Source organism: Colletes latitarsis, chromosome 11 (assembly GCF_051014445.1).
Source record: "Colletes latitarsis isolate SP2378_abdomen chromosome 11, iyColLati1, whole genome shotgun sequence".
NCBI classification, from domain to species: domain Eukaryota; kingdom Metazoa; phylum Arthropoda; class Insecta; order Hymenoptera; family Colletidae; genus Colletes; species Colletes latitarsis.
Genome location: NC_135144.1, coordinates 8,375,654 through 8,398,141, shown reverse-complemented (window position 1 = coordinate 8,398,141; position 22,488 = coordinate 8,375,654). Strand labels below are relative to the sequence as shown.

The 22,488-nt window shown below is 29.8% G+C and overlaps 2 protein-coding genes across 2 annotated transcripts in view; one reads left to right on the top strand and one right to left on the bottom strand.

Annotated features, from left to right (window-relative positions):
• The window catches only part of LOC143347725 (uncharacterized), a 175,714-nt gene extending 170,875 nt beyond the window's left edge, over positions 1-4,839 (bottom strand). Inside the window, exon 1 of the mRNA XM_076777180.1 lies at positions 4,506-4,839. The gene's annotated coding sequence lies outside the window, so the exon portion shown is untranslated. The remainder of the gene's footprint in view (positions 1-4,505) is intronic.
• The window catches only part of LOC143347749 (uncharacterized), a 318,634-nt gene that overhangs the window by 217,798 nt on the left and 78,348 nt on the right, over positions 1-22,488 (top strand). The window lies entirely within an intron of this gene.

Sequence of the window (22,488 nt, the reverse complement as noted above, 5' to 3'; positions counted from 1 at the left end):
AAATTAATTTACTTAGCCAACCGTAGAATCATTGTTTTATTTTGTTCCTATTTCAACGTGTAAAAAGAAGCATCGAAAGCTTCAAGCGGAAAACGTAAGTGCTGATAGTTGGCAATTCTTCGAAGTCATGTAGAATCCACGCCGTCGTCCGTTTTCCCCCAGAAAGAGCACTTTGCCACAAACGAGGTTTCGGATCGCGTTGAAAGCCTCAGAATTACGGAAGCTCGGGCTCCGGAAGCGAGAAAGGATTTCATCTGACGCGCACGATTGATACAAGCCGGTGATGACCGACGTTCTCAGCGATTAGTTTTCTCGTTAATTACGGTGAAAATCGTAGGAACTTAATAATATCAAATAATTGTAACTCGATTCTTAATTAACTTTTGCTCGTTTCTTGTTAGGTTCGCGACTGGATTTCGATATAAAAATTTGTTTCAGCATATTGGAGACACTATGTGCAAACAAATATAAAATAAAATAGAAATATATTGTAGTATCTAAAATACAATTAACAAAATGTTTCATCTAAAAGGGGTTGGTAATGTTTTCGTGACGAGAATCGAATAAACATCTGGATCGTTTTTTTTGTTAAATTCGCGACTGGATTTCGATATAAAAATTTGTTTCAGCATATTGGAGACACTATGAGCAAACAAATATAAAATGAAATAGAAATATATTGTAGTATCTAAAATACAATTAAAAAAATTTTCCAACTAAAAGGGGTTGTTAATGTTTTCGTGACGAGAATCGAATAAACATCTGGATCGTTTTTTTTGTTAAATTCGCGACTGGATTTCGATATAAAAATTTGTTTCAGCATATTGGAGACACTATGAGCAAACAAATATAAAATGAAATAGAAATATATTGTAGTATCTAAAATACAATTAAAAAAATTTTCCAACTAAAAGGGGTTGTTAATGTTTTCGTGACGAGAATCGAATAAACATCTGGATCGTTTTTTTTGTTAAATTCGCGACTGGATTTCGATATAAAAATTTGTTTCAGCATATTGGAGACACTATGAGCAAACAAATATAAAATAAAATAGAAATATATTGTAGTATCTAAATTCCAATTAACAAAATTTTCCAACTAAAAGGGGTTGGTAATGTTTACGTGACGAGAATCGAATAAACATCTGGATCGTTTTTTTTGTTAAATTCGCGACTGAATTTCGATATAAAAATTTGTTTCAGCATATTGGAGACACTATGAGCAAACAAACATAAAATAAAATAGAAATATATTGTAGTATCTAAATTCCAATTAACAAAATTTTCCAACTAAAAGGAGTTGGTAATGTTTTCGTGATGAGAATCGAATAATAATAGAAATGTACTTTGAGGACCAAAAGTTAATACTAAGGATAAAATTTGTACATTTTTGATATAAACAATATATAGGATATAAGTGTATTTGCAGAGATTTTGGGGAAAATAGTAACGAGTATGGAATTTTTTTCATAAAACATAATTATTAGATTTGCAAATGCTCATCGAATAGGACTAATTTGCAATAAGAGCTGGGACATTTTGAAAATGTTTTTAGATATAATTAGGTAATACTAGATACTGAAATGAATCCATATAAATTAATTAACGACCCTAGATACACAAAGGAACGTAGCTGCAGCGCATTAATAATACTCTGTGAATACTAAAACAGCAATTTTCTAAATCTACCATGAAATTCCGTGAAAATCAAACTACATGATAAACGAATGAAGTGCAATATTTCTTTGTTAATCTAATAGTCTACTAGTTCCATTATCCAAGTAAAATATACCTTGTAAACATAAATCATGGCATCTAATATAAGAACTGAATAATTCTAACACAAAGCTATATTGTGTCAAAAAGTATACAATTTTATATGAATAACAGATGAACGAGTTATAGTTAGGCTGAATTGAAACAAAATTAAAATAAATCAAGTCAATTCAAAGTAAATAATGTCTTTTCTATAAAATTCCATATAAAAATAAAAACATGCAAAGTTTAGAAGAGTATATACTGATAGCTTTCTATAAATGTAAAGTTACACAATTTTTCAAAATTACTACATTTCCATAGCAGGTAACTAGATTGTATTTTCAAACTACTTAGAACTTTATTGTTTCTATTGACATCTGACTGGATATATATTTTTAAAAAAGTATGAAAGATTTATCTTTAGAACTGTATCACTCTTATCATACGTGAAAGATGATTAAATAAATTTGTGATAAAATACAATGCACAATATTTCAGCAACTGTATATTTTATGTAGAATAAGTACTTTAAGTACATAGAATAAGTAATAAATTATACGTAGGTATAAATAAATATAGATGCTAGCATTTATTTATAATATATCTAAGAAAATTTCAGCAGAAAATTAAAAATTATTTAATTGCTCAACAGAGTTTTACGCGAAACTTTTTACAATCCACTTATAATACATATCAAATAAATAGTTTCACTCTGTAAAGTAACTTACGAAACAGTTTGACTTTTTTGTTTTTTAAAATTTACACATGACTTTTGTTGTTAAAAGTCATCTGAAAACCAACACGAGCAATTGGAATTGGCTTTTCATTGGCTATAATATTGGAATAATGGCAACACAACATTCTATTTAAAGAAGTGTTAGTGACCTTGAGAAAAATTTGTTAAAAATTCCTGTTATCAAAGACAAGTTAAATACTTATAATTCTCAAGGTAGATAAAAATAACTATTAAAATCTCATATTAAATTAGGAATACAAAAGTAGTGTGTTTGCAGGTTTAACAATTATATCGAAAGAAATGTCGTTGTACAAAGATAATTTTGGCAAACATAGGCACCAATTATAAACCACAGATAAAATTATATATACATTACAAGATATATATTATGTAAATGTATCTTTTAATATTTATATCATTTAATTAGCGATTTATTATATAATATAGTTTGTAAATATTTACGAAAATTCTTATGTTTATAATTACGTCGACCTTGATCTTTATCAATATACATATGCTACTACTGTATTTCATACTACTACTTTATTTCTAACTTGAAATGAGATTTTTATAATTCGTTGCTAAAACTTCCTCCTTACACATACTTGTATTATTATCATTATTTGATAGATACTATAGATTATCACCGAAGACGACCTAAATTCTGAAATCGAAAGTCACTGTAATAATTATTACTATAATAATTAATAATGGTAATCGATCAAAAATGCATTCAAAATCGAATCGAATAAGTTTACGAGGAAATTTAAAAATCAGAACAATATTATTTTATATTTTAGTAAACTTACTCCTTACGTATATTTCTATTATTATTTGATAGGTAGTATAAATTATCACTGAAGATAACCTAAATTCTGAAGTCGAAAGCTTTAGATACGAGAACAAAAACGTGTTTGTCACTGACCATGACGTAACTATAATAATTAATAGTGGTAATAATTTAATTTTTTAAATCGATTAAAGTCGAATCAAATAAATTTACGTGGATTTGGTAAATCGTGTTCCATAAAGATTGAGTTACCATCACAATAAAAATGACAAAAATCAAAAAAATATTTTTTTAAGAAACTTCCTATAATATTCGAATCTGTGATAGAACATAGGGGGTGTACGAAACTAAATCGACTCGAGCTGTCGATACGAAGCACCGAATGAAACACAATAATCATCAACTTTTCAACTTTTCTAAAATTAAAAAGTCAAAATAGTATTATTTTAAGAAACTTTCTGTAATATTCGAATCCATGACATTTATAGAACATAGAGGGTGTACGAAACTAAATCGACTCGATCTGTCGATACGAAGCACCGAATGAATCACAATAATCATCAACTTTTCAACTTTTCAGAAATTAAGAAATCAAACAAATATTATTTTAAGAAACTTTTTGTAATATTCGAATCCGTGACATTTATAGAACATAGAGAGTGTACAAAAGTAAATCGACTCGATCTGTCGATACGTAGCACCGAATGAAGCACAATAATCACAAACTTTTCAACTTTTTAAAAAGTTAAAATAGTATTATTTTAAGAAACTTCCTGTAATATTCGAATCCATGACATTTATAAAACATAAAGCATTGCACGAAATGAAATGGATTCCATAAATCATAAATTTCTCAACTGTCACATAATTGTGAGCAACTGTTGCAAGACTTTTGATCGTCGATGGAGACTTTCGTGCATCGATTCGAACATTGTATTCCACGAAAGATACCCACACACTCAAAATAGTATTATTTTAACAAACTTTCTATAATATTCGAATCCATGACATTTATAAAACATAAAACATTGCACGAAATGAAATCGATTCCATAAATCATAAATTTCTCAACCGTCACACAATTGTGAACAACTGTTGCAAGACTTTTGATCGTCGATCGAGCTTTCGTGCATCGATTCGAGCATCATATTCCACGAAAGATACACACACGCGCGCGTCTCAAGAAAAATTGACTGGTCGAAAACGTAATGCGATCACTCACGTTCGAATCGAAGCTACTCCACTGCAAGTGTCGATCCCCCGGATGTATCGTCCTGTCGCGAACTCGCATCCGCGAAACTTCCACTCGACGTGCACTCCCTGGTTCCTTCGACGAGCACTTTATCTCCACCTTTCTACGACTCTTCCGCCTTCGACCCTCTCCGCGAGCGTTTAGCTCGAACTCGACACTACCGGCTGGCTTCGCGACAAACACGTGGCGATTGTCGGGGATTCTGTGGGGGTCCCACGCGATCGAATTCGCGGCGACCGGTTGCAGGCACGATCGATCGCGGTCGAGGTGTCACTGGTTCGGCACCGGCGAACATCCTCGCAATTTATAAAGCCCCGTCCGCTCTCTAACTTCGCTCCGTGTGTCGTCCGGCTCGTTATTATTCCCCTGCCAGCTAGCTGATTCCCCCCGCCAGACCCAGTTGGAACTAACATTCCATCCACCGTGTTACACGCTCGCTACGAACCGCGACATCTTCCAAACAGCGTCGCACGATCTCCGTTTTTTTCGAAATTTCGTACGCGAGGGCGATTTAAAGGGACCAGCCAGTCGGATCGAGCCTTTTTGTAAGGGTTTATTGAAAGAAAAAACGGTTAGGTATGAATAATTCCCCTTTTACACGATGTTTTGGTAGCTTGAAATGTATATGAATACAAATTTTTTATTGCAAAGTCTTGTTAAACAAATTGCGCCTTAACTTGAGTAATTTAAGCAGACAGAGAAGTAGTTTAACAAGTAGTTAGTCGGAATTTATCGTAGGATAGCCTTTTGTATTCCCAATTGCAAAATACACTAATGTATATTTGTACTTACTGACTAAGGTTCTGATCTTTATTCAAATTCATATTTTTATTAATAGAATTAATAAAATGGGAGCATTGTAGATGATTGTTTCAATACTTAAATATAGTAATTCGTATCTTGAAGTAATTGTTATAATTTTGCATGTGAAGTGTATTCTGTGGTATCAATACAGCAGCTATATATCACGTTTCTCAACATTCATTGTAACGAACAATAGGATTGTGTTTCAACTATTAGACGATTGTATATAAAATGCAGAATTTAACAAATGCATAATAGTTTTTACAATTTAATAACTAAAAAATATTGCCCAACGATATTTATCATATTGCAAATTTGACGGACCAAGCTATTTGAAAACGTCTTGATTTTTGTGTGAATTTAATATTATATAAATTTCGATGAGACAATATGAATCTCAAAAATCACATGTCTGACCCAAAGAAATAGTTGACTAGAAAATATTGCCCAACGATATTTATCATATTGCAAATTTGACGAACAAAGCTACTTGAAAACGACTTGATTTTTGTGTGAATTTAATATTATATAAATTTCAATCAGACAATATGAATCTCAAAAATCACATGTCTGACCCAAAGAAATAGTTGATTGTGTTTCAACTATTAGATGATTGTATATAAAATACAGGATTTGACAAATGCATAATATTTTTTATAATTTAATAACTAAAAAATATTGCCCAACGATATTTATCATATTGCAAATTTGATGAACAAAGCTACTTGAAAACGACTTAATTTTTGTGTAAAAATATTATATAAATTTCGATCAGAAAATGTGAATATCAAAAATTACATGCCTGACCCACAGAAATAGTTGATTGTGTTTCAACTATTAGATGATTGTATATAAAATACAGGATTTGACAAATGCATAATAGTTTTTACAATTTGATGACTAGAAAATGTTGCTCAACGATATTTATCATATTGCAAATTTGACGATCAAAGTTACTTGGAAACAACTTGATTTATGTGTGAATTTAATATCACATAAATTTCGATCAGAAAATATGAATCGCCAAAATCACATTTCCGAAATAATTGCTAAAGACTACTCTAACAAACTCAAAAATGAACTTATTTAGTTAAGATTAAAGCGTATCTGCTGGATTATATTTTTATTAACAACTAATACTTTCGATAAAACTATAGTCGAAATTTTTATTGCGAATTAAGGGGACCAGGCAGTCAGATTGAGCCTTTTTGTAAGGGCTTATTAAAAAAAAATGGTTAGCTATAAATAATTTATCTTTTACACGACGTCTCGTGTAACAGACGTCAAAATTAAAGTTTCTATTTTAATTTTTTTCGTAAAGAATTAAAATCTCTATCGTACTAGACTTTTAGGAACTCGGAGGTCATTAAACTGTAGGAAAATATTATTTTAATACATTTTTTATGTTTTATTAAACAGTCGTTAAGTCTTGTAATTATAGTTGATGTAACAATTTTGGTGTGACGAACAATTTTCTTAAAACTAGTTGGTTTTCGCTGGTACTGAACCTATTTTAAACAAATAATATTGAAAATTTTTAAAACTATGGCATTTTGAACAAGCATTTTTTATACCAAAAAAAATTTTGTCTTCAATATGCTGTTTTCCTCTCAAAATTTTAACGCTGTTATACAAGAATCCCCCCTTAAGTTGCCACAGGGGTAGGTTAAAAATTTTCCTATTTGAATTTCTGTACAGTTGCTTTGACTAAAAAATTTAATGAAAGTTCGTAAACTAAAAGTGTTATATGTGAATTAATGCTTCTTTAGCTCGATATATATACGTAACAATTAATTGAGATTGTCCTAAGTTAGCATGAACTTAGAATAATGAGTAACTTATTCACTTATTATTATTAATGGTGTTAATTGAATTTAGTTTTTATATATTAAAAAGGGTAGATTGTTAGACATATTTTATCAATATATTGGTAACTGTAACATAATGTATTACAGAAAAATGTAAATTCAATATACATCCATGGTAGTATGTATATCAGCAGCTAATGAAATCATACAAAATAAATTTTCGATAAGACAAGTTAAGAGTACTTTTCATATTTGCATAAATTGTATCGACGAGTAAAATAAACAACGTGCTATATTTCTTTAATTTATGTGTGACTTGTAGTAAATACTAAATATTCCTTTTAAAAATTAAGATCGTAACAAGTTACTCAGCTATGGGGCGCATTGATACAAAATGCAGCGCTTTGCAAAATTAATTTTTTCGAAGTCATGCTTCTTACTTATATAAATATAATTGTGGTTATAAAAAAAAAAATTTTAAATACATACTTTAAATGAGTATTATTACCGATATTGAAAATGGACTATGAAATGAATAAAAAATAAGGAACCAAGGAGATGGACGTTAATCTCCGAGGGTTAAAACCACCCTCGAACTTGTAAAGCAGTAATGTTTAATGTCTCCATTAAATGTTTCTATATCCCTTTGGTTTTTTTTCGATAAGTAAAAATTCGATTAAATCACTGAAACCTTATTCGTTGAAATTAAAATGTAATTTATAATTGCGGTTAAAGTATAATTACAAAATGAATGAATTACGAACTTCAAACAAAAACAATTGTCAGTGACAGATAGAGAATTATTCATAAAAGAAATAAAGTCTGTATTGTATTTTCCTTAAATTCAAAGACCAGTATTACAAAAATGAAAAATGAACAACACACAATACGTCTCTATTTTATCCAGCATACAATATAATATATTATATGGAAAAAATAATGGGTATTTTTATTAAATATATAATTGAACAGGAAAATATTGAAGAAAGAACATTCATAACTTATCCCTAAACAATAGACTGCAGATATTTATGCACTTATGGGAAATTTCAATTTTCAAAAAATTACATAAAGATCTGAATTATAAATTATAATGTAATTGAATCATTGTGTAATTATTATTCCTAGAGTATATCAATTGTAATTTTGCACAACTCTGATTTATATCTTAGACAACTATTTTTCATTTCTGATTATTATACAATTTCATCTTCGCTATAATAATTATAAAGATAAGAGTTCATTATACGAACACGTGTAAATTTCTTTTAGAAATTTTTTAAAACAACTATAAATTGTTAATTTTTTCTTGTATTAATAGAAACCCAAAAATATTGCACAAATAAAATACAAGTCGAAACGTTTACCAAATATATAAAACTATGCTTGCATTGTTGTAATCTACTTTGATTGATATTCCAAAAAAAACAAACATTATACCTATATTGTAAAAATACAGATTGCAGAAAAAGCTGTCGAAGAGAAATAACGGGGCATAAATAAAAGTTTCGCTAAATCACAAGTATTTATTCCCTATTGCAGGCGATCATATTTTTTTGAAAATTTAAATTTCCCTCAAATGCATAAAAATCCGCAGTCTAATCATAAATTTTCTAGCATTTTCAATAAAAGTTATTCCGGTACTTCCGCGACAATACATTGCAATAATAATAGTTTTCAAACAACTTTTTACTCAATAAAAACTTGACATCATCTTGACTTTTTTTAAATGGTACTTTTTTTTTATTTGTGACTTGACTACTCTTCAGGTCAGCTTTAATCCTCTATAATTCAAATTATGTTTAGCCTCGGAGAAAAACTATGATAAACATTAATACTAAAATACAGATTGAAAGGTAAATTTCAATAAACACATATTTTCAGTGTGAATGGTCAGTGAGACAGCTTCAAATTCAAGACATTTGAAACTTTATTTAAACTTTATTTTATTCAGGAAGAAATCAGTTCCTTTGTTAAAATATCATAAAATAATTTTGTCAGTTGACGTAATAGTGGCCCCTACATACAGGGTGTTTGGTCAACCCTGGGAAAAATTTTAATGAGAGATTCTAGAGGCAAAAATAAAACGAAAATCAAGGATACTAATTTGTTGATTGAGGCTTCGGTAAAAAGTTATAGAAAACATTTCCACACAGTATATTTTCGGTAAAGAATTTTTTTCTCGAAAGTACGTAGGATTTCGGTGGTATGTGTATTCATAGAAAATGATTGTAATTGACCCCTGCAACCAAACATAATTTTTTCAGAATGATTTGAAACACATGAAATTTCAGGGGAATCATTCATTCATGATCAGACAGTATATTGTCGGTAACGAATTTTTTCTCGAAATAGGGTAGGATTTCGGGGATATGTCTATTGACAAAAAATGATTGTAATTTACCCCTGCAATCAAAAATAATTTTTTTGAAATAATTTGAAATTTTTTAATTTCGCCAAACAATTTCAGCACCTACCCCCCCTGTCGATTTTTCTTAAAAATTCGTTTTTCATGTATAACTAATTTAGTTGACACTGTACGGAAAAGTTGTCTAATACTTTTTTGTAGGTATCCATGAGGTCTACTTCCATGCTAAATTTCAATAAGATACATTCACTGTTGTAAGAGTTATGGCAGTTTGAAAATTAGACCAGTTTTATGGGGTTTCTCACTTTACGGGGTCAAGGAATAACTTTTCCAAATTTGTAGAGTTTCTGCATAGTCTCCACTAAAATACGCGTTATTTGCATTTTGAAAAATTGAAATCGTCCAATCCGTTCAGAAGTTATGATATTTTAAACATTTGCATGAAATTTCGAGGAAGAATTTCTGACCAGATATTATGTTTTCGGTAAAGAATTTTTTTCTCGAAAATGCGTAGGATTTCGGGTGTATGTCTATTCACCAAAAATGATTGTAATTAACCCCCGCAACCGACAATAATTTTTCCGTGAGTGATTTGAAATTTTTTAATAACTATTCGACAATGCCTCGATCAACAAATTGATATTCTTGATTTTCGTCTTATTTTTGCTTCTAGAATCTCTCATTAAAGTTTTTCCCAGAGATAACCGAACACTCTGTATATATATTTTAACTATTTTTGATGAAACACATCATTTTGTACATTAAAAGTATGATATACATTTCTGCACGAAATTAACGAAATAACTATGAATGGAAGGATGTGGAAACATCGCAAAATGCCATGTATTATTATGATGGTAACGAAAACAAACGATATCGTAACGGTTTCTGTACGTGTATAATTATCAAACTTTGGAGACGAGTTAACTCGCCGCGGAGGTGTTTTCAAACACGAGATAACTCGTTCCCGCGTAACAGGTTAATAAAAGGCTCTACTGAAATTGAATAAAGGTCGTGTGTTAAAATTGCTACCTCGTTGAAACTTTTAGGTGGTTTCGTTTATAGATGTACACATAGCAGTTGGGTCGAGTATGTTTCACGCATGGTATGATAGTTATTGAAGAGAAAAAAATTAATTCGATATTTCACCAATGTTGGGTAATAGTTTTTCTAACACGTGTAATTAAAAATAAGAGAATAAAATGAAATAAAAAAAATTAAAAGTTTCTTAAAATATACTGATAAAATAAAACGTTTTGGAATGAAAACTCATTACACGTTTTCAGAGACTTCATTATTATTAATACACATACAAAAATATTGATTTGCTTTTTTTTGTATGTAATACTTTTAAGTACATATAATAAAGGTATAATAATAATAATGGTGTCTCTGAAAATGAGTAATGAGCTTTCATTCCACAAAGTTTTATTTTATCAGTAAATTTTACGTCACTTTTGATTTTTTTCATTTATCTTATTTTTTGTAATATATATTTCCTAGTGCAATTTATAAATAAATTTCACTGAAATTAAGATATTCATGTGTGTGAGAAAAAAGATGAAAAAAAGGGAAAAATGTGAGTTAGACAAATACTCTAAAATATTTGGATAATGTTTAATTATATTTCATTAATTTGTTAGAGGTCACAGAAGTTTCAATTCCTCTAAGAATATATCGGCCAACGCGAATATTTTCAAGCGTAGATAAGTTTAAAGCGATTCGACTAAAAATAAAACATACAGATCGCGTGTCAGTGCGTACGGTCGTATTTATGTTTCACGATATTCGTTTTGAATGAAAGCTGAATATATAAGTGAACAGTAAACATTCACGTTGAACGAAAAATCTGTAAAGTTTACTTACGAACCAGTCTTTATACGAAACGTGTGGTAAAAGCAAAGGAAAAATTTTACAAAAACGAAATAATATTAAATGATAATAAACGAGATGAATTCTGCTATGTAACGTTTAATATTAAAATAAAATTAATCATCCTCGTTTTCTGTTCGATATTAATGATATATATATAAAAAATTAATACTTCGAGAAAAAATTGAACGAATAAAAGAGTAAAGGAGAGAGTAAATAAAATGAATTTTGCAGTACTTTTATTAATTTTGATATTTGCAAATTTCATATTGAGTCTCAATGTTTAAATGTACACGGATATTTTGTTACAACTTATTAGCTATTATTCAAAATCGACGATTAATTTTTACACGTAAACTTCGAATATTATTTTGCTAACGAATGACAAAATTCTTTGAATTAATTTTTAACGTGTGCATTTTATAATAATTGAAACCTGCATTTTATTTTTAATTCCATTGATTGTTTTGTGATAAATACCTATTTATACTTCCACAGATAATTAACTTTTAATTACCAAAAAAATTAATGTAAAATTTGTATGGAAAACATAAAAGAATAAAAAATGTTGAACCAGCTGTACATTTTATTTCTTCATTTTTATGTTTCTCAGATCTGCGATATCGTTTTATAAATAGTAACACGATTTATAACTAACAGGTTTAACTCCGCTGTTTCTTCGATAAATACGCACGTTATTTGTATCTACGCACGAACCGCTAAAAGTAAAAACTCGAAACTAATTTTACATTCAAGCAGGAATTATAATAAAATACATCTATAATGAACGAAGCTTCAGGTATGAATCGAAAGGAATTGGAAATATAGAACAAATCGATCGTTTTCTTTACTTTATATGGAAAATTTAAGATTTCATGAATGGCGACACGATATACATACTTTGGTTTATACTTTGCTTCCTAAATCATAATAAATGAATATAACATAGAAATTTTACTAACTCTATATTTCATTTTCAAGTCAGAAATTCTACAAAAAAAAGCTCTCAGTATCATTGAAGTTTAAAATGCCTGTTATTACTTTGTACGAATAGAATATTTACTAAAATTGTCGGTTTTATTCTCTCATTTTTTCTATTGAATTTTGAATTTCTTCAACAAATAAAACTATTTCTAGTTAACTACCATAATTAATTTAAAAACTTTTAAAAACAGTATTAAGTGACAAGAATAACAATTTTGCCCAAATTGTTCACTATATTTTACTTATTTTTACGCCTTACAGATCTAAATTTTTTACAAGGTATTCCTACAAAATTTTATGTATTCCATTAAACAAATTAGTAACAGTATATAAACTGCAACGATTAATCTAATAATTCGCGTTATTATCGGATCGAAATGAAAATTTAGCTGAAATTGTTCATTTCATTTCCTAATTTTTCTGTCTCGGTGGCTCGAGACATCTCTTTATGAATGGCGGCACGATTCTCGTATCTGAATTGTTCCAGTGCAGACATTTGCACGTTATAGTGGTTATCTCTTTTCCGACATGAAAGAGTTCGTTGCTGTTCGTCTGCTTCCTCCCATGCGTCATCTTGCGTGGGAAAGTTTGTTTAACAAATCTCGCCGGCAGTTATCTCGGCGCTGACAAACTATACGGTACGAGTTTTAACACGATACACGATGTAAATATCGACTATCAATTGAACAGTAACCCCAATGTGTATGAATTATTCCCCGTCTCGTATCGTCTTTAAATAAATATTATTGTCGTTCGTAACCGTTTTACGCAGCGGGAACAATTCAACATTTCAACAATACGAGAACGTGACTGCGATTTTCGAAAATGGCGTCGAGATATTGCGTTTAACAGGTGTCTGAATATTGAAACGGTCACGTAGTAGAAATTATTCCTGCCTATTCCTAGAAACTGATCTGCTATTTATAGATATTGCGTCGCTTTTAAAATTCTCGTTCAATGGACCAATTCCTGGTCTCTAATCAAATTCTTCAGAAAAAGTTCGTAAGATTTGATAGTAGGATTAGTTGGAAAAATTTAATAATCTCGAAAAGTGTTTGTTCAAGCCTTGTATCGTAATTATTCGAATCTTGAACAGCGAACTATTCTCAAAATCAGGGACTACTTTCGCTGTTACGAGACAAGCGTAGTCTATATTCATAGATGTGTTCTAACTGTATCTAAAATGTATGGTCTGGGGAATATAAGAAAGATAGCTTTGTTCTATTTAAGTTGAATTAGAAGGCAATCAAATTCAATCAACTTCTTTGATAATACAATTTACTTATGCAAAACAAATTTTGGAGAATATTTGTACAAACATAATAATATGTACAAATACATAATAATAACCAATACAAATTTATTTTACAAGTTATAAAAGCATTCTAAATAATATTAAATTAAAATAGGGAACTATATTCAATTATCTTAAAGAAACAGTTACCAGAATATTAGTAAACAATTTTATAAACAATTTAGCTTTTGTACGTGCAATAAAGTGTATAATTTATGTGACTACTAAAAAAATAATGTAAAAGTTATGCATATAGCAAGAAGTGAAAACTATTATGGAATAAAAATGCAAATACTAAATCATATCATGTTGTATTGCATTATAATAAAAAGAAGAATCTTCGAAAATTATTCTAACATTTCACAAGTACTGCAGTTCTTTCTTAAATTATTTTATTAATTTTTATTAACTACTTATGCTTAATTATTAGTCTCCAATATGATACACTATTAATTCAATCGTAAACAATTCTTGAAAGTATTATGATACTAAATTTCAAAATGTTGGAGTGGAACATTTATGTTTAGGGTATTTTCAAACAATAGAACACTAACTTTTCCGACACTGATCGTTCTATACATTAGGTAAAGTAATATAAACACCAACAACAGAAATTTGAAAAATAATTAACATTAATAATTTTCTTATGAACTTACCAATTTTATATCTTTTTTTATTATTAAGCAGAAGAAATTTTGTTTACGTATTCAACTACGTAAAATTACATTTTTGTTTTTCCTCCAAGTACTTGATTTTGACGTTTCTAATATAAACATTGAAGTTCTTTCGATTTAACAAACTCTTGCTTGTTTTATTTTAGTTTCTAGTTTGTGAATTATTTCATCGGTACAATAATCTAGTAAATTGCGATCATTGGAATCACTTTTTACCGTGGAAGATCGTTTATAGAAGAAAACTCTTCAAAAAATAGAATCTATAATATATAAATTATTTCAAAACGATAAATTTTTTCATTGAGCAAAATCAAACAAATAAAAACAGACGTTCTCCATATTTTCGTCACATTAGATTCTGAATCGCTGACGTAAAACGGATTACTACTTTATTTCACACGAAAACCATGCAAAATTAAGGGTGAGTTAAAAGAATTAAATTTTATCTTCTCTAAGAAGTAATTAAAAATTATAAAAATTCTGTAAAACGTATCACTTGTTTTTAATTTTAGTTCTCCATATTTTCTGTTCGAGTGTTTTTCATTATTTAAAAATGTGTAGCATAAATATCTCAATTACTTGCAATTAATATATCGATGAAAATATTGTTTTTTTTTTTATAGAAACATTGATCTTTAATTAAAGTGTTGTAACGTATTCGTCTCTGCTAATTTAATTTTGAATATTCTCGTGCATAACAATATCGTACATTGATTTATTTTCGAGCATTTTATCAAAACGTTGCATTTCTGTTTTAATTAATATTAGTCTCAATTAACATTTTTTGCCGGTTGGTCGATAAAATAATTCCGTTTCTTTTTCGCGATATCGATGTGTCCGATGCTTCTCAATTATTTGCGTGGTTAAATGCGCGGGGCAAATTGAGCTCGTTAATCAAACACTTGATTCTGGTAGCAGAAATGTGTTTTATGATTTGCTCTTTTACAAAATAATTGTAAAATTGTAAATTGTCCGATGCACTAGAATTAGAATTAGAATTCGTTCTAAATAAATGATTTCTGATAAATTTAGTACCTAAAAATTTATGAAGACACAAGACATTTTTTAAATTTATTGAACAATGTAATCAATCTTATCAACGTCATCACATTGTAATTAAATACTTCCAAAATAATAATTAAAGTGTGTTCCTATATTTACTATATAATTTCAAAGTTAATACCACTCTTGCAGTTAATTTCAAGAAACTTTGTTCATTTCATTTTACTCAAATTTGTTTCATTTCTCGATTTTTTTTTTACCGTCGTTAAAATTAATAAAATTCTTTGGAATCGCAGAAAATGTCGAATAATACGAAATATAATTTTTTCAATATAAAGATACCAGAGCATTATGAAGATAAGCGGGGAAAAAGAGAGATAAAAAAAATAATTCAGAAATAATAAATAAAATTATATATCTATATAGAAAATACACATTTGTATAACGATTTATTAAATTAATTTCCATAGATTGATTCGTGATATGAAAAGGGTTTAATCAATGCCGTTTTATATTACTTTCTTAGACAATGGATGCATTCTTTCAGAAATTTCACTAATTTAAAGACGAAATCCCAATTACGTAGAAATTGATCGATCGTTTTCCCAACGCGGATTATCAAGAGAATGGGGGAGTGGTAATTATTTTACAGCAGGTAATAGTCACGTTGATCGTAATTTAAATAAGTGACCGAACACGCGTTGCTTTGTCACGGCTGGTTAAAGATACCCAGCGTTATTAATAATTCATACATAGTTATAAATTGAAACGCAGTCAAACGACAATTCGTTGCAATCGTATTAGTCTCGTGTCGCGAACGAACGAGGAAGACGAAGGACTGTTAATCTTGTAATCATACATCAAACTGTCAGTAATTATGTACATGGTGTACTCTAGTTTTTTGTTTAAAACTATGATTCAATTTGAAACGAGAATTTGAAATTGAACGAAATTTATTATCAACTGACACTGTCGATTATAATTTGACGTTCGACATCTATTACTCGATATTAATTCATAAATGCTAATTAATAATTATTGACAAATATTTCCGTAATTATTTCACTAATTGTTAGTTAAACGTCAATTATAAGCATTTAAATTTTATTTCAATTCTCATCGAACTCTGATTCAATTTCGTGTACTTTCTTTCCATAATTAAATCAAAAATTTAATTGAAAGCCTCTGAATAATTTTCTAAATTCTACATCACTGCAAATATCGACTTAATGCCGCAACCCTATATTTATTATGAGTTTGGAGCACTTTCGATCTTCGTAGAAATATAATTTCTTTATGTAAATATACTTACCTTATTTAATATTGTAATTATGTGTATTAAATATACATCACATAAATATATAAATAGTAAATTGCAAATATTCTTTAGAAAAATAGTTTAAAAACTGCTCTTTCTCTCAAGGAAGTATGAGATATTGAGCTGGATCATTTTGCTGAACATCTTTTCTGGCGATCGATTATCTAAATGTTTAACTTCGATACAGTTTCTTAGAGAAGAGACAGCAATCTTCCATTTTCGAACAACGGTTCTTATCGACAAACTTTGAAGAAATTCGCGAACTGAGATAGTTAAGAATTTGCAATGATTTTCCAAATCCAAATACAATTACAATCTTCATCTAAAGAAACTATTAATTTAAAAAATAAATTACATACTTTCTAATCTACATAAATTTTAATTCTCTCCAAAAAAATTTGGAAGAGTTCTGTTTATCTTAAATGTAATTTTATGGTTTTATTAACGCTGTAAAATTAAAAATTTTTCATTTTTATATTGAACTCACTTAAATATAAAACATAATATTAATCTGAGTATAAAATATTTTATATATATATAACTCACATCAATTTGTACATAATTTTATAGAATATTTTGTATTTAGATTTCAATTTTCTATTCTCTTCTTGTTTATACCATTATTTTTTACTTGTAATTTCAGTAGAAACTTTTTCTACTCTGAAAATCTCTAAAATTATAAATATATCCGTGTCGAAGACAAAACATTTTTCTGTTATTAATTTTCGAATAGAGATTTAATATTCTCTCCTCAAATTCTGTAACAAAAAAAACTGTACGTTCCATTTGCAATGGAATAAAATAAATAAATTTTTGTCTGTTACAAAAATACTCTTGCCTAAATTGTTTTTTTGTTATCCTTTTAAATAACTAAATAACTCGTAAATAATTTAGATGATAATTTTATACAAACGTATACGATTCTAAGGCTCATTGTCATGTTCGATGCAAGTAGAATAGGCTTCCAAAGTTTAATCAGTTGGTTCAATACAATCAGAACAAAACAATGGACGTAGAAGTGAAGCGACATATTCTAATCGCAAAACTAATGGAGGATGACGGAAACACGGTTATGAAATTGACGATTACTTACTCAGATACCAGGTTAGGTTTACCTAACGTTTCACGGATATAAATCGACAAAAATTATACTCATTTCCATGTATAATTGCACTTCATTAATGTGAATCTGCACACTGAATGTAATAAGAATAATCCGTCGATATGCAGATCACCTACATGCATAAATTATGTAAAATATTATACGGATATTCCATTATTAATGAATCCTTTCGAACAAAGTGAATGAATTATAAACGCGATGGAATACTTTTAAAGTCGCTGCGTGCGTGTAAGTTTTTGCGCTGAGAATTGCAAAACCGTCTCATCCAGACTGATAATCATCTTTGAAGGTGCCCCGTCCCCGAAGGTTTAATATAGTACACCGTTTCTTACGAGCAATAAAATTTTACGACTTATATGTATGATAGCAATCGCAACGCGATATATCTTTAGACGTGACGGTGCAAACACGCCGCCTCGCCGTCTACAACATTGTTTACCGTTAACATATCACTTTTAATGATATCACTGTTTAAAAACAGCGCGCCACCTCGCAGAATACCGAAACGTGCGCGTCAGAAGAACTCCGTGTACCAGGTACAAATCGAAGTACACGAGAAAGCTCTTTCGAAGTTCATACTACACGAGGAGAAACGAATTCAGACAACTGGTACTCTTTTCCCTCTGACCTGACACGATCACAGCAAACGTTTCTCGAAAGCTTGCAAAAAAACATGGACAGCGGTAAACGATCGAAATTCAGCATTATTTCGTGAACCACTAATTAGTAAAGTGATTATTAACCAGACGGAAGGACTAAATCGAATAAATTGATTCTCAGAAGCAATTTAAAAATTACTGAAATAATCAATACAATCGAGAAACTTTCGAACGTTGTTTACCAATTTTTAACTCTGAACTATCGAACTCATCAAAATAGCCAATTCGTAATTTCTGATCAAAATTGTTACTGAATTTTTATAAAATTACAGCAGTCTTCTATAAGAAAGTGAATTAACATTTATTGTTTTAATTTCTTCGGTACAAATAAATACACCGTAATTGTCGGTAGTTCTAGTGTTAAAAATTAATTTCAAATTTCAAATTTCGTAGCAATAGCGCTAGCAATAGCGTTTCGTCGTCCATTTTGGTACCCATAAAGTGACCCCTGCCTTAAATTCTCGTACCAATGTATCTCTCAAACTTACTTGTAGGTAAGATAACATCGTCTTACCAAAACAAAGCTCACAATCAATCACTTTTAACTATGATTGATTAATCGACCTTATTAAAATCCTATTAACAAGGACTAATGACCTGAGAAATGCAATGCTATTGTTATTGTAGGTGCTGCTATCTTATTTTTGGCACTATGTATAAACGTTTTCTTTGCAGCAATTAGAATATTAGTTTATTGAACATATAAAGATATACAAATGAAGTGCGTGAACAACAGGTGGAAAAATAATCATATATTATTAATTACGCAACTCTTGTACTCTCCGTTCGTTTAGAAGCAACTAACCTAAAGAACATGCTTATGTCGATCATCCGTTAACATTTCTATATAAAGTTCAAACGTAATAATTAAAAACAATAAACTGCATGACTCGTGATAAAAAGTTGTTTACAAGAGGTTGGGACATCGGTTCCGTACGACGATTTTCTCATACTTTATAAAAGAGTTTTGTAAGTGTTTGAAAAACAATATTCGAAAGGTAAGTAGTATGTTTCAAGCAGTTTTTACGTAAGTTTTTAAATATTTTTTTGAATTATATAATTATGACCCCAGACTTTTCTTTATAAAATTAAACTCCAATAGTGTTGTTATATTATTAAGCTCATGATTTAATCATAATGCTTTTTCTTCTATTTTTCACTTCATTTCATTCAATTTAAGTACCTTATATTTCTATGTTAAGCGTATAAGTTTTGTCATTTAATTTAACCTAATTCTATATCCAACGATTGTAAGGCATTGTGGTTGTCAATTACCCTAATGGGTTGATGCAACAGTAAAAATTAAATGAAAAAAAAAAGACTAAACTTGTTGTTATCGAAGAAAATAAGAATGCAGAAAAGAATAACTTCGTTCTGTTCCTGAGCGTAAAATAGGACAAAATAGAACAATTATTTGAAAAAAGGGAAAATTGAGTTTCGAAGAAATAAACAAATCCAAAGGACAGTTACTTGAAAAGATGGACGGATAGTCACCGTACGTATAACAGACAGTAGGCAACTTGGACTTTTAAGAAGTGTTTTGAATATAAATGCGAAACGAGGAAAGAATGGAGAACGAGAACAATCGAGCGGTGACTCAATAAAACGTTCAAACGCGGGGAGAAACGATCCGCAGACGAGTCTTTAAGGTGCAAGGTCACCGTCCAGCCTGGTAATTGCAGTTGACATTGCATCGGCGCAATCTCGCCTGGATGCACGCTGACTGACTGACCGAATGTCAATTATATCTCGCCGCGTCAATTCAAATTATCGTCGTGATTGCTGTTCGACGAACTGACACCGACACAGAATGACATTTATAGTACATCACCATACTCTTGCTGGGCTCTGCGCTACAAAAACAACTGCAAACTGTCAGTACTTAAACGCTATTCTCGATACAAGCTCATAGACAGAGAGCATAGACTAGGTACACGAGTACACCTTACACCTCATGGACTTTCGTGGCCCAATCAAAGTACCATATCGACCTGAAACATCGGAGGTGATTTTAACGTTCTCTTCTCATGCATGGAGGTCAGTTGAGAAACTATTCACTGAATTAGTATTGATAGGCAGACAGCTGTAGTGTGTGCGTAAATACATGTGAGTTGACTATGGGAGGGATTGAAAAAGGCAATCCAGTATTATCAGACGGCAGACCGGTGCTCGAAGGAAACTGTCCCTCCAGTTACACATACTAATGCATAGCCATCTTGTATATGAGATCTGGCGCTTCCTATAGCTTCACGGATTTGAGGAACAAGTAGTTGATTCTAAAGGATTTCTACAATAGCGAATGTATTCCATTGTAATTTATTTAAGAACTTGAGCTCATGGATACCTACAAAAAAGTATTCAAGAACATTTCAATAGAGCGTCAAACAAATTTATTAAAAATAAAAAACGAATTTTTAAGAAAAATCGACAGGGAATAGGTGTAGAAATTTTTCGGGTGAATTAAATAATTTCATATCATTCTGGAAAAATTATTTTTCGTTATAGGGATCAATTACAATTATTTTTTATGAATACGCATACCGTAGAAATCCTACGCATTTTCGAGAAAAAAATTCTTTACTGAAAATATAATATCTGACCAGAATATTCTACTGAAATTTCACGTGTATGTCCAAAACATCATAACTCATGACCGGATTGGAAGATTTTAATGTTTCAAAATACAAACAACGCGTATTTTGATGAAGACTATTTAAAAATGCTAAGAATGTTGGAGAAATTATTCCTTAACTATATAAAATGCGAAAAACACCATAAAAGTAGTCCAATTTTCAAACGGTCATAACTCCTACAATAGTGAATATATTTCAATGAAATTTTCGTCTGAAGTAGTGCTCATGGGTACCTACAAAAAAGTATTAGACAACTTTTCTGTAGGGCGTCAAACAAAATTACTAAAAATGAAAAACGAATTTTTAAGAAAAATCGACAAGGGGTGCTTTTTTCGGCGAAAAAAAGAATTTCAAATCGTTCTAAAAAAATTATTTTTGATTGCAGGGACCAATTACAATCATTTTTTGTCAATAGACATACCCTCGAAATCCTAACCATTTTCGAGAAAAAAATTCTTTACAGAAAATCTAATTTCTGACCAGAAATGTCTGCCCGAATTTTCATGCAAATCTTTAAAACGTCATAACTTCTGAACGGATTGGACGATTTTAATGTTCAAAAAGCCAAACGCCGCGTATTTTAGTGTAGAATATGTAGCAATTATAAAAATATTCGAAAAGTTGATCCTTGACATCACAAAATGAGAAAAACCCCATAAATATGGTTCAATTTTCAAACAGTCATAACTCCTATAATAGTGAATATATTTCAATGAAACTTTTTTCCGAAGTAGAGCCCATAAGTACCTATAAAAAAGTATTAAACAACTTTTCTGTAGGACATCAAACGAAATTACTAAAAATGAAAAACGAATTTTTAAGAAAAATCGACAGGGGGTTAGTGCCTAAATTTTTGGCGAAATTGAAAAGTTTCAAATCGTTCTGAAAAAATTATTTTCGGTTGCGAGGGTCAATTACAATCATTTTTGATGAATACATATTCCTTTGAAATCCTTTGCACTTTTGAGAAAAAAATTCAGGAAGGTGAACAAGTTTTTCGTCGAAATTAAAAAATTTCAAATCATTCTGGAAAAATCACTTTCGGTTGCGGGGGTCAATTACAATCATTTTTCGTGAAAACACATACTCCTGAAACATTCTTTATCGAATTTTATATTTCCAATAAAATTGATTAATACCCAATTCTGGTTCATACAGCTTTCGTACCGTTAAAAAACAATTCAATTTTTGTTATTTCATTTTCTATCTTACTTCCTCTTGTGTTCATTTTTGTAACTTGTTGGTAATAATCTTGTGAGACACAAAAATGGTAATGGCCAAAAAAATACATTGGCTGTAAGGTGTATTTGTATACTTCGTCTGTGGTTCTACATGAGAATAGACGAACATTGGAGTAGTTTTGATAATTATACTATCTTAAATAAAGACACATAAATTGTTACGGTACAGTTTC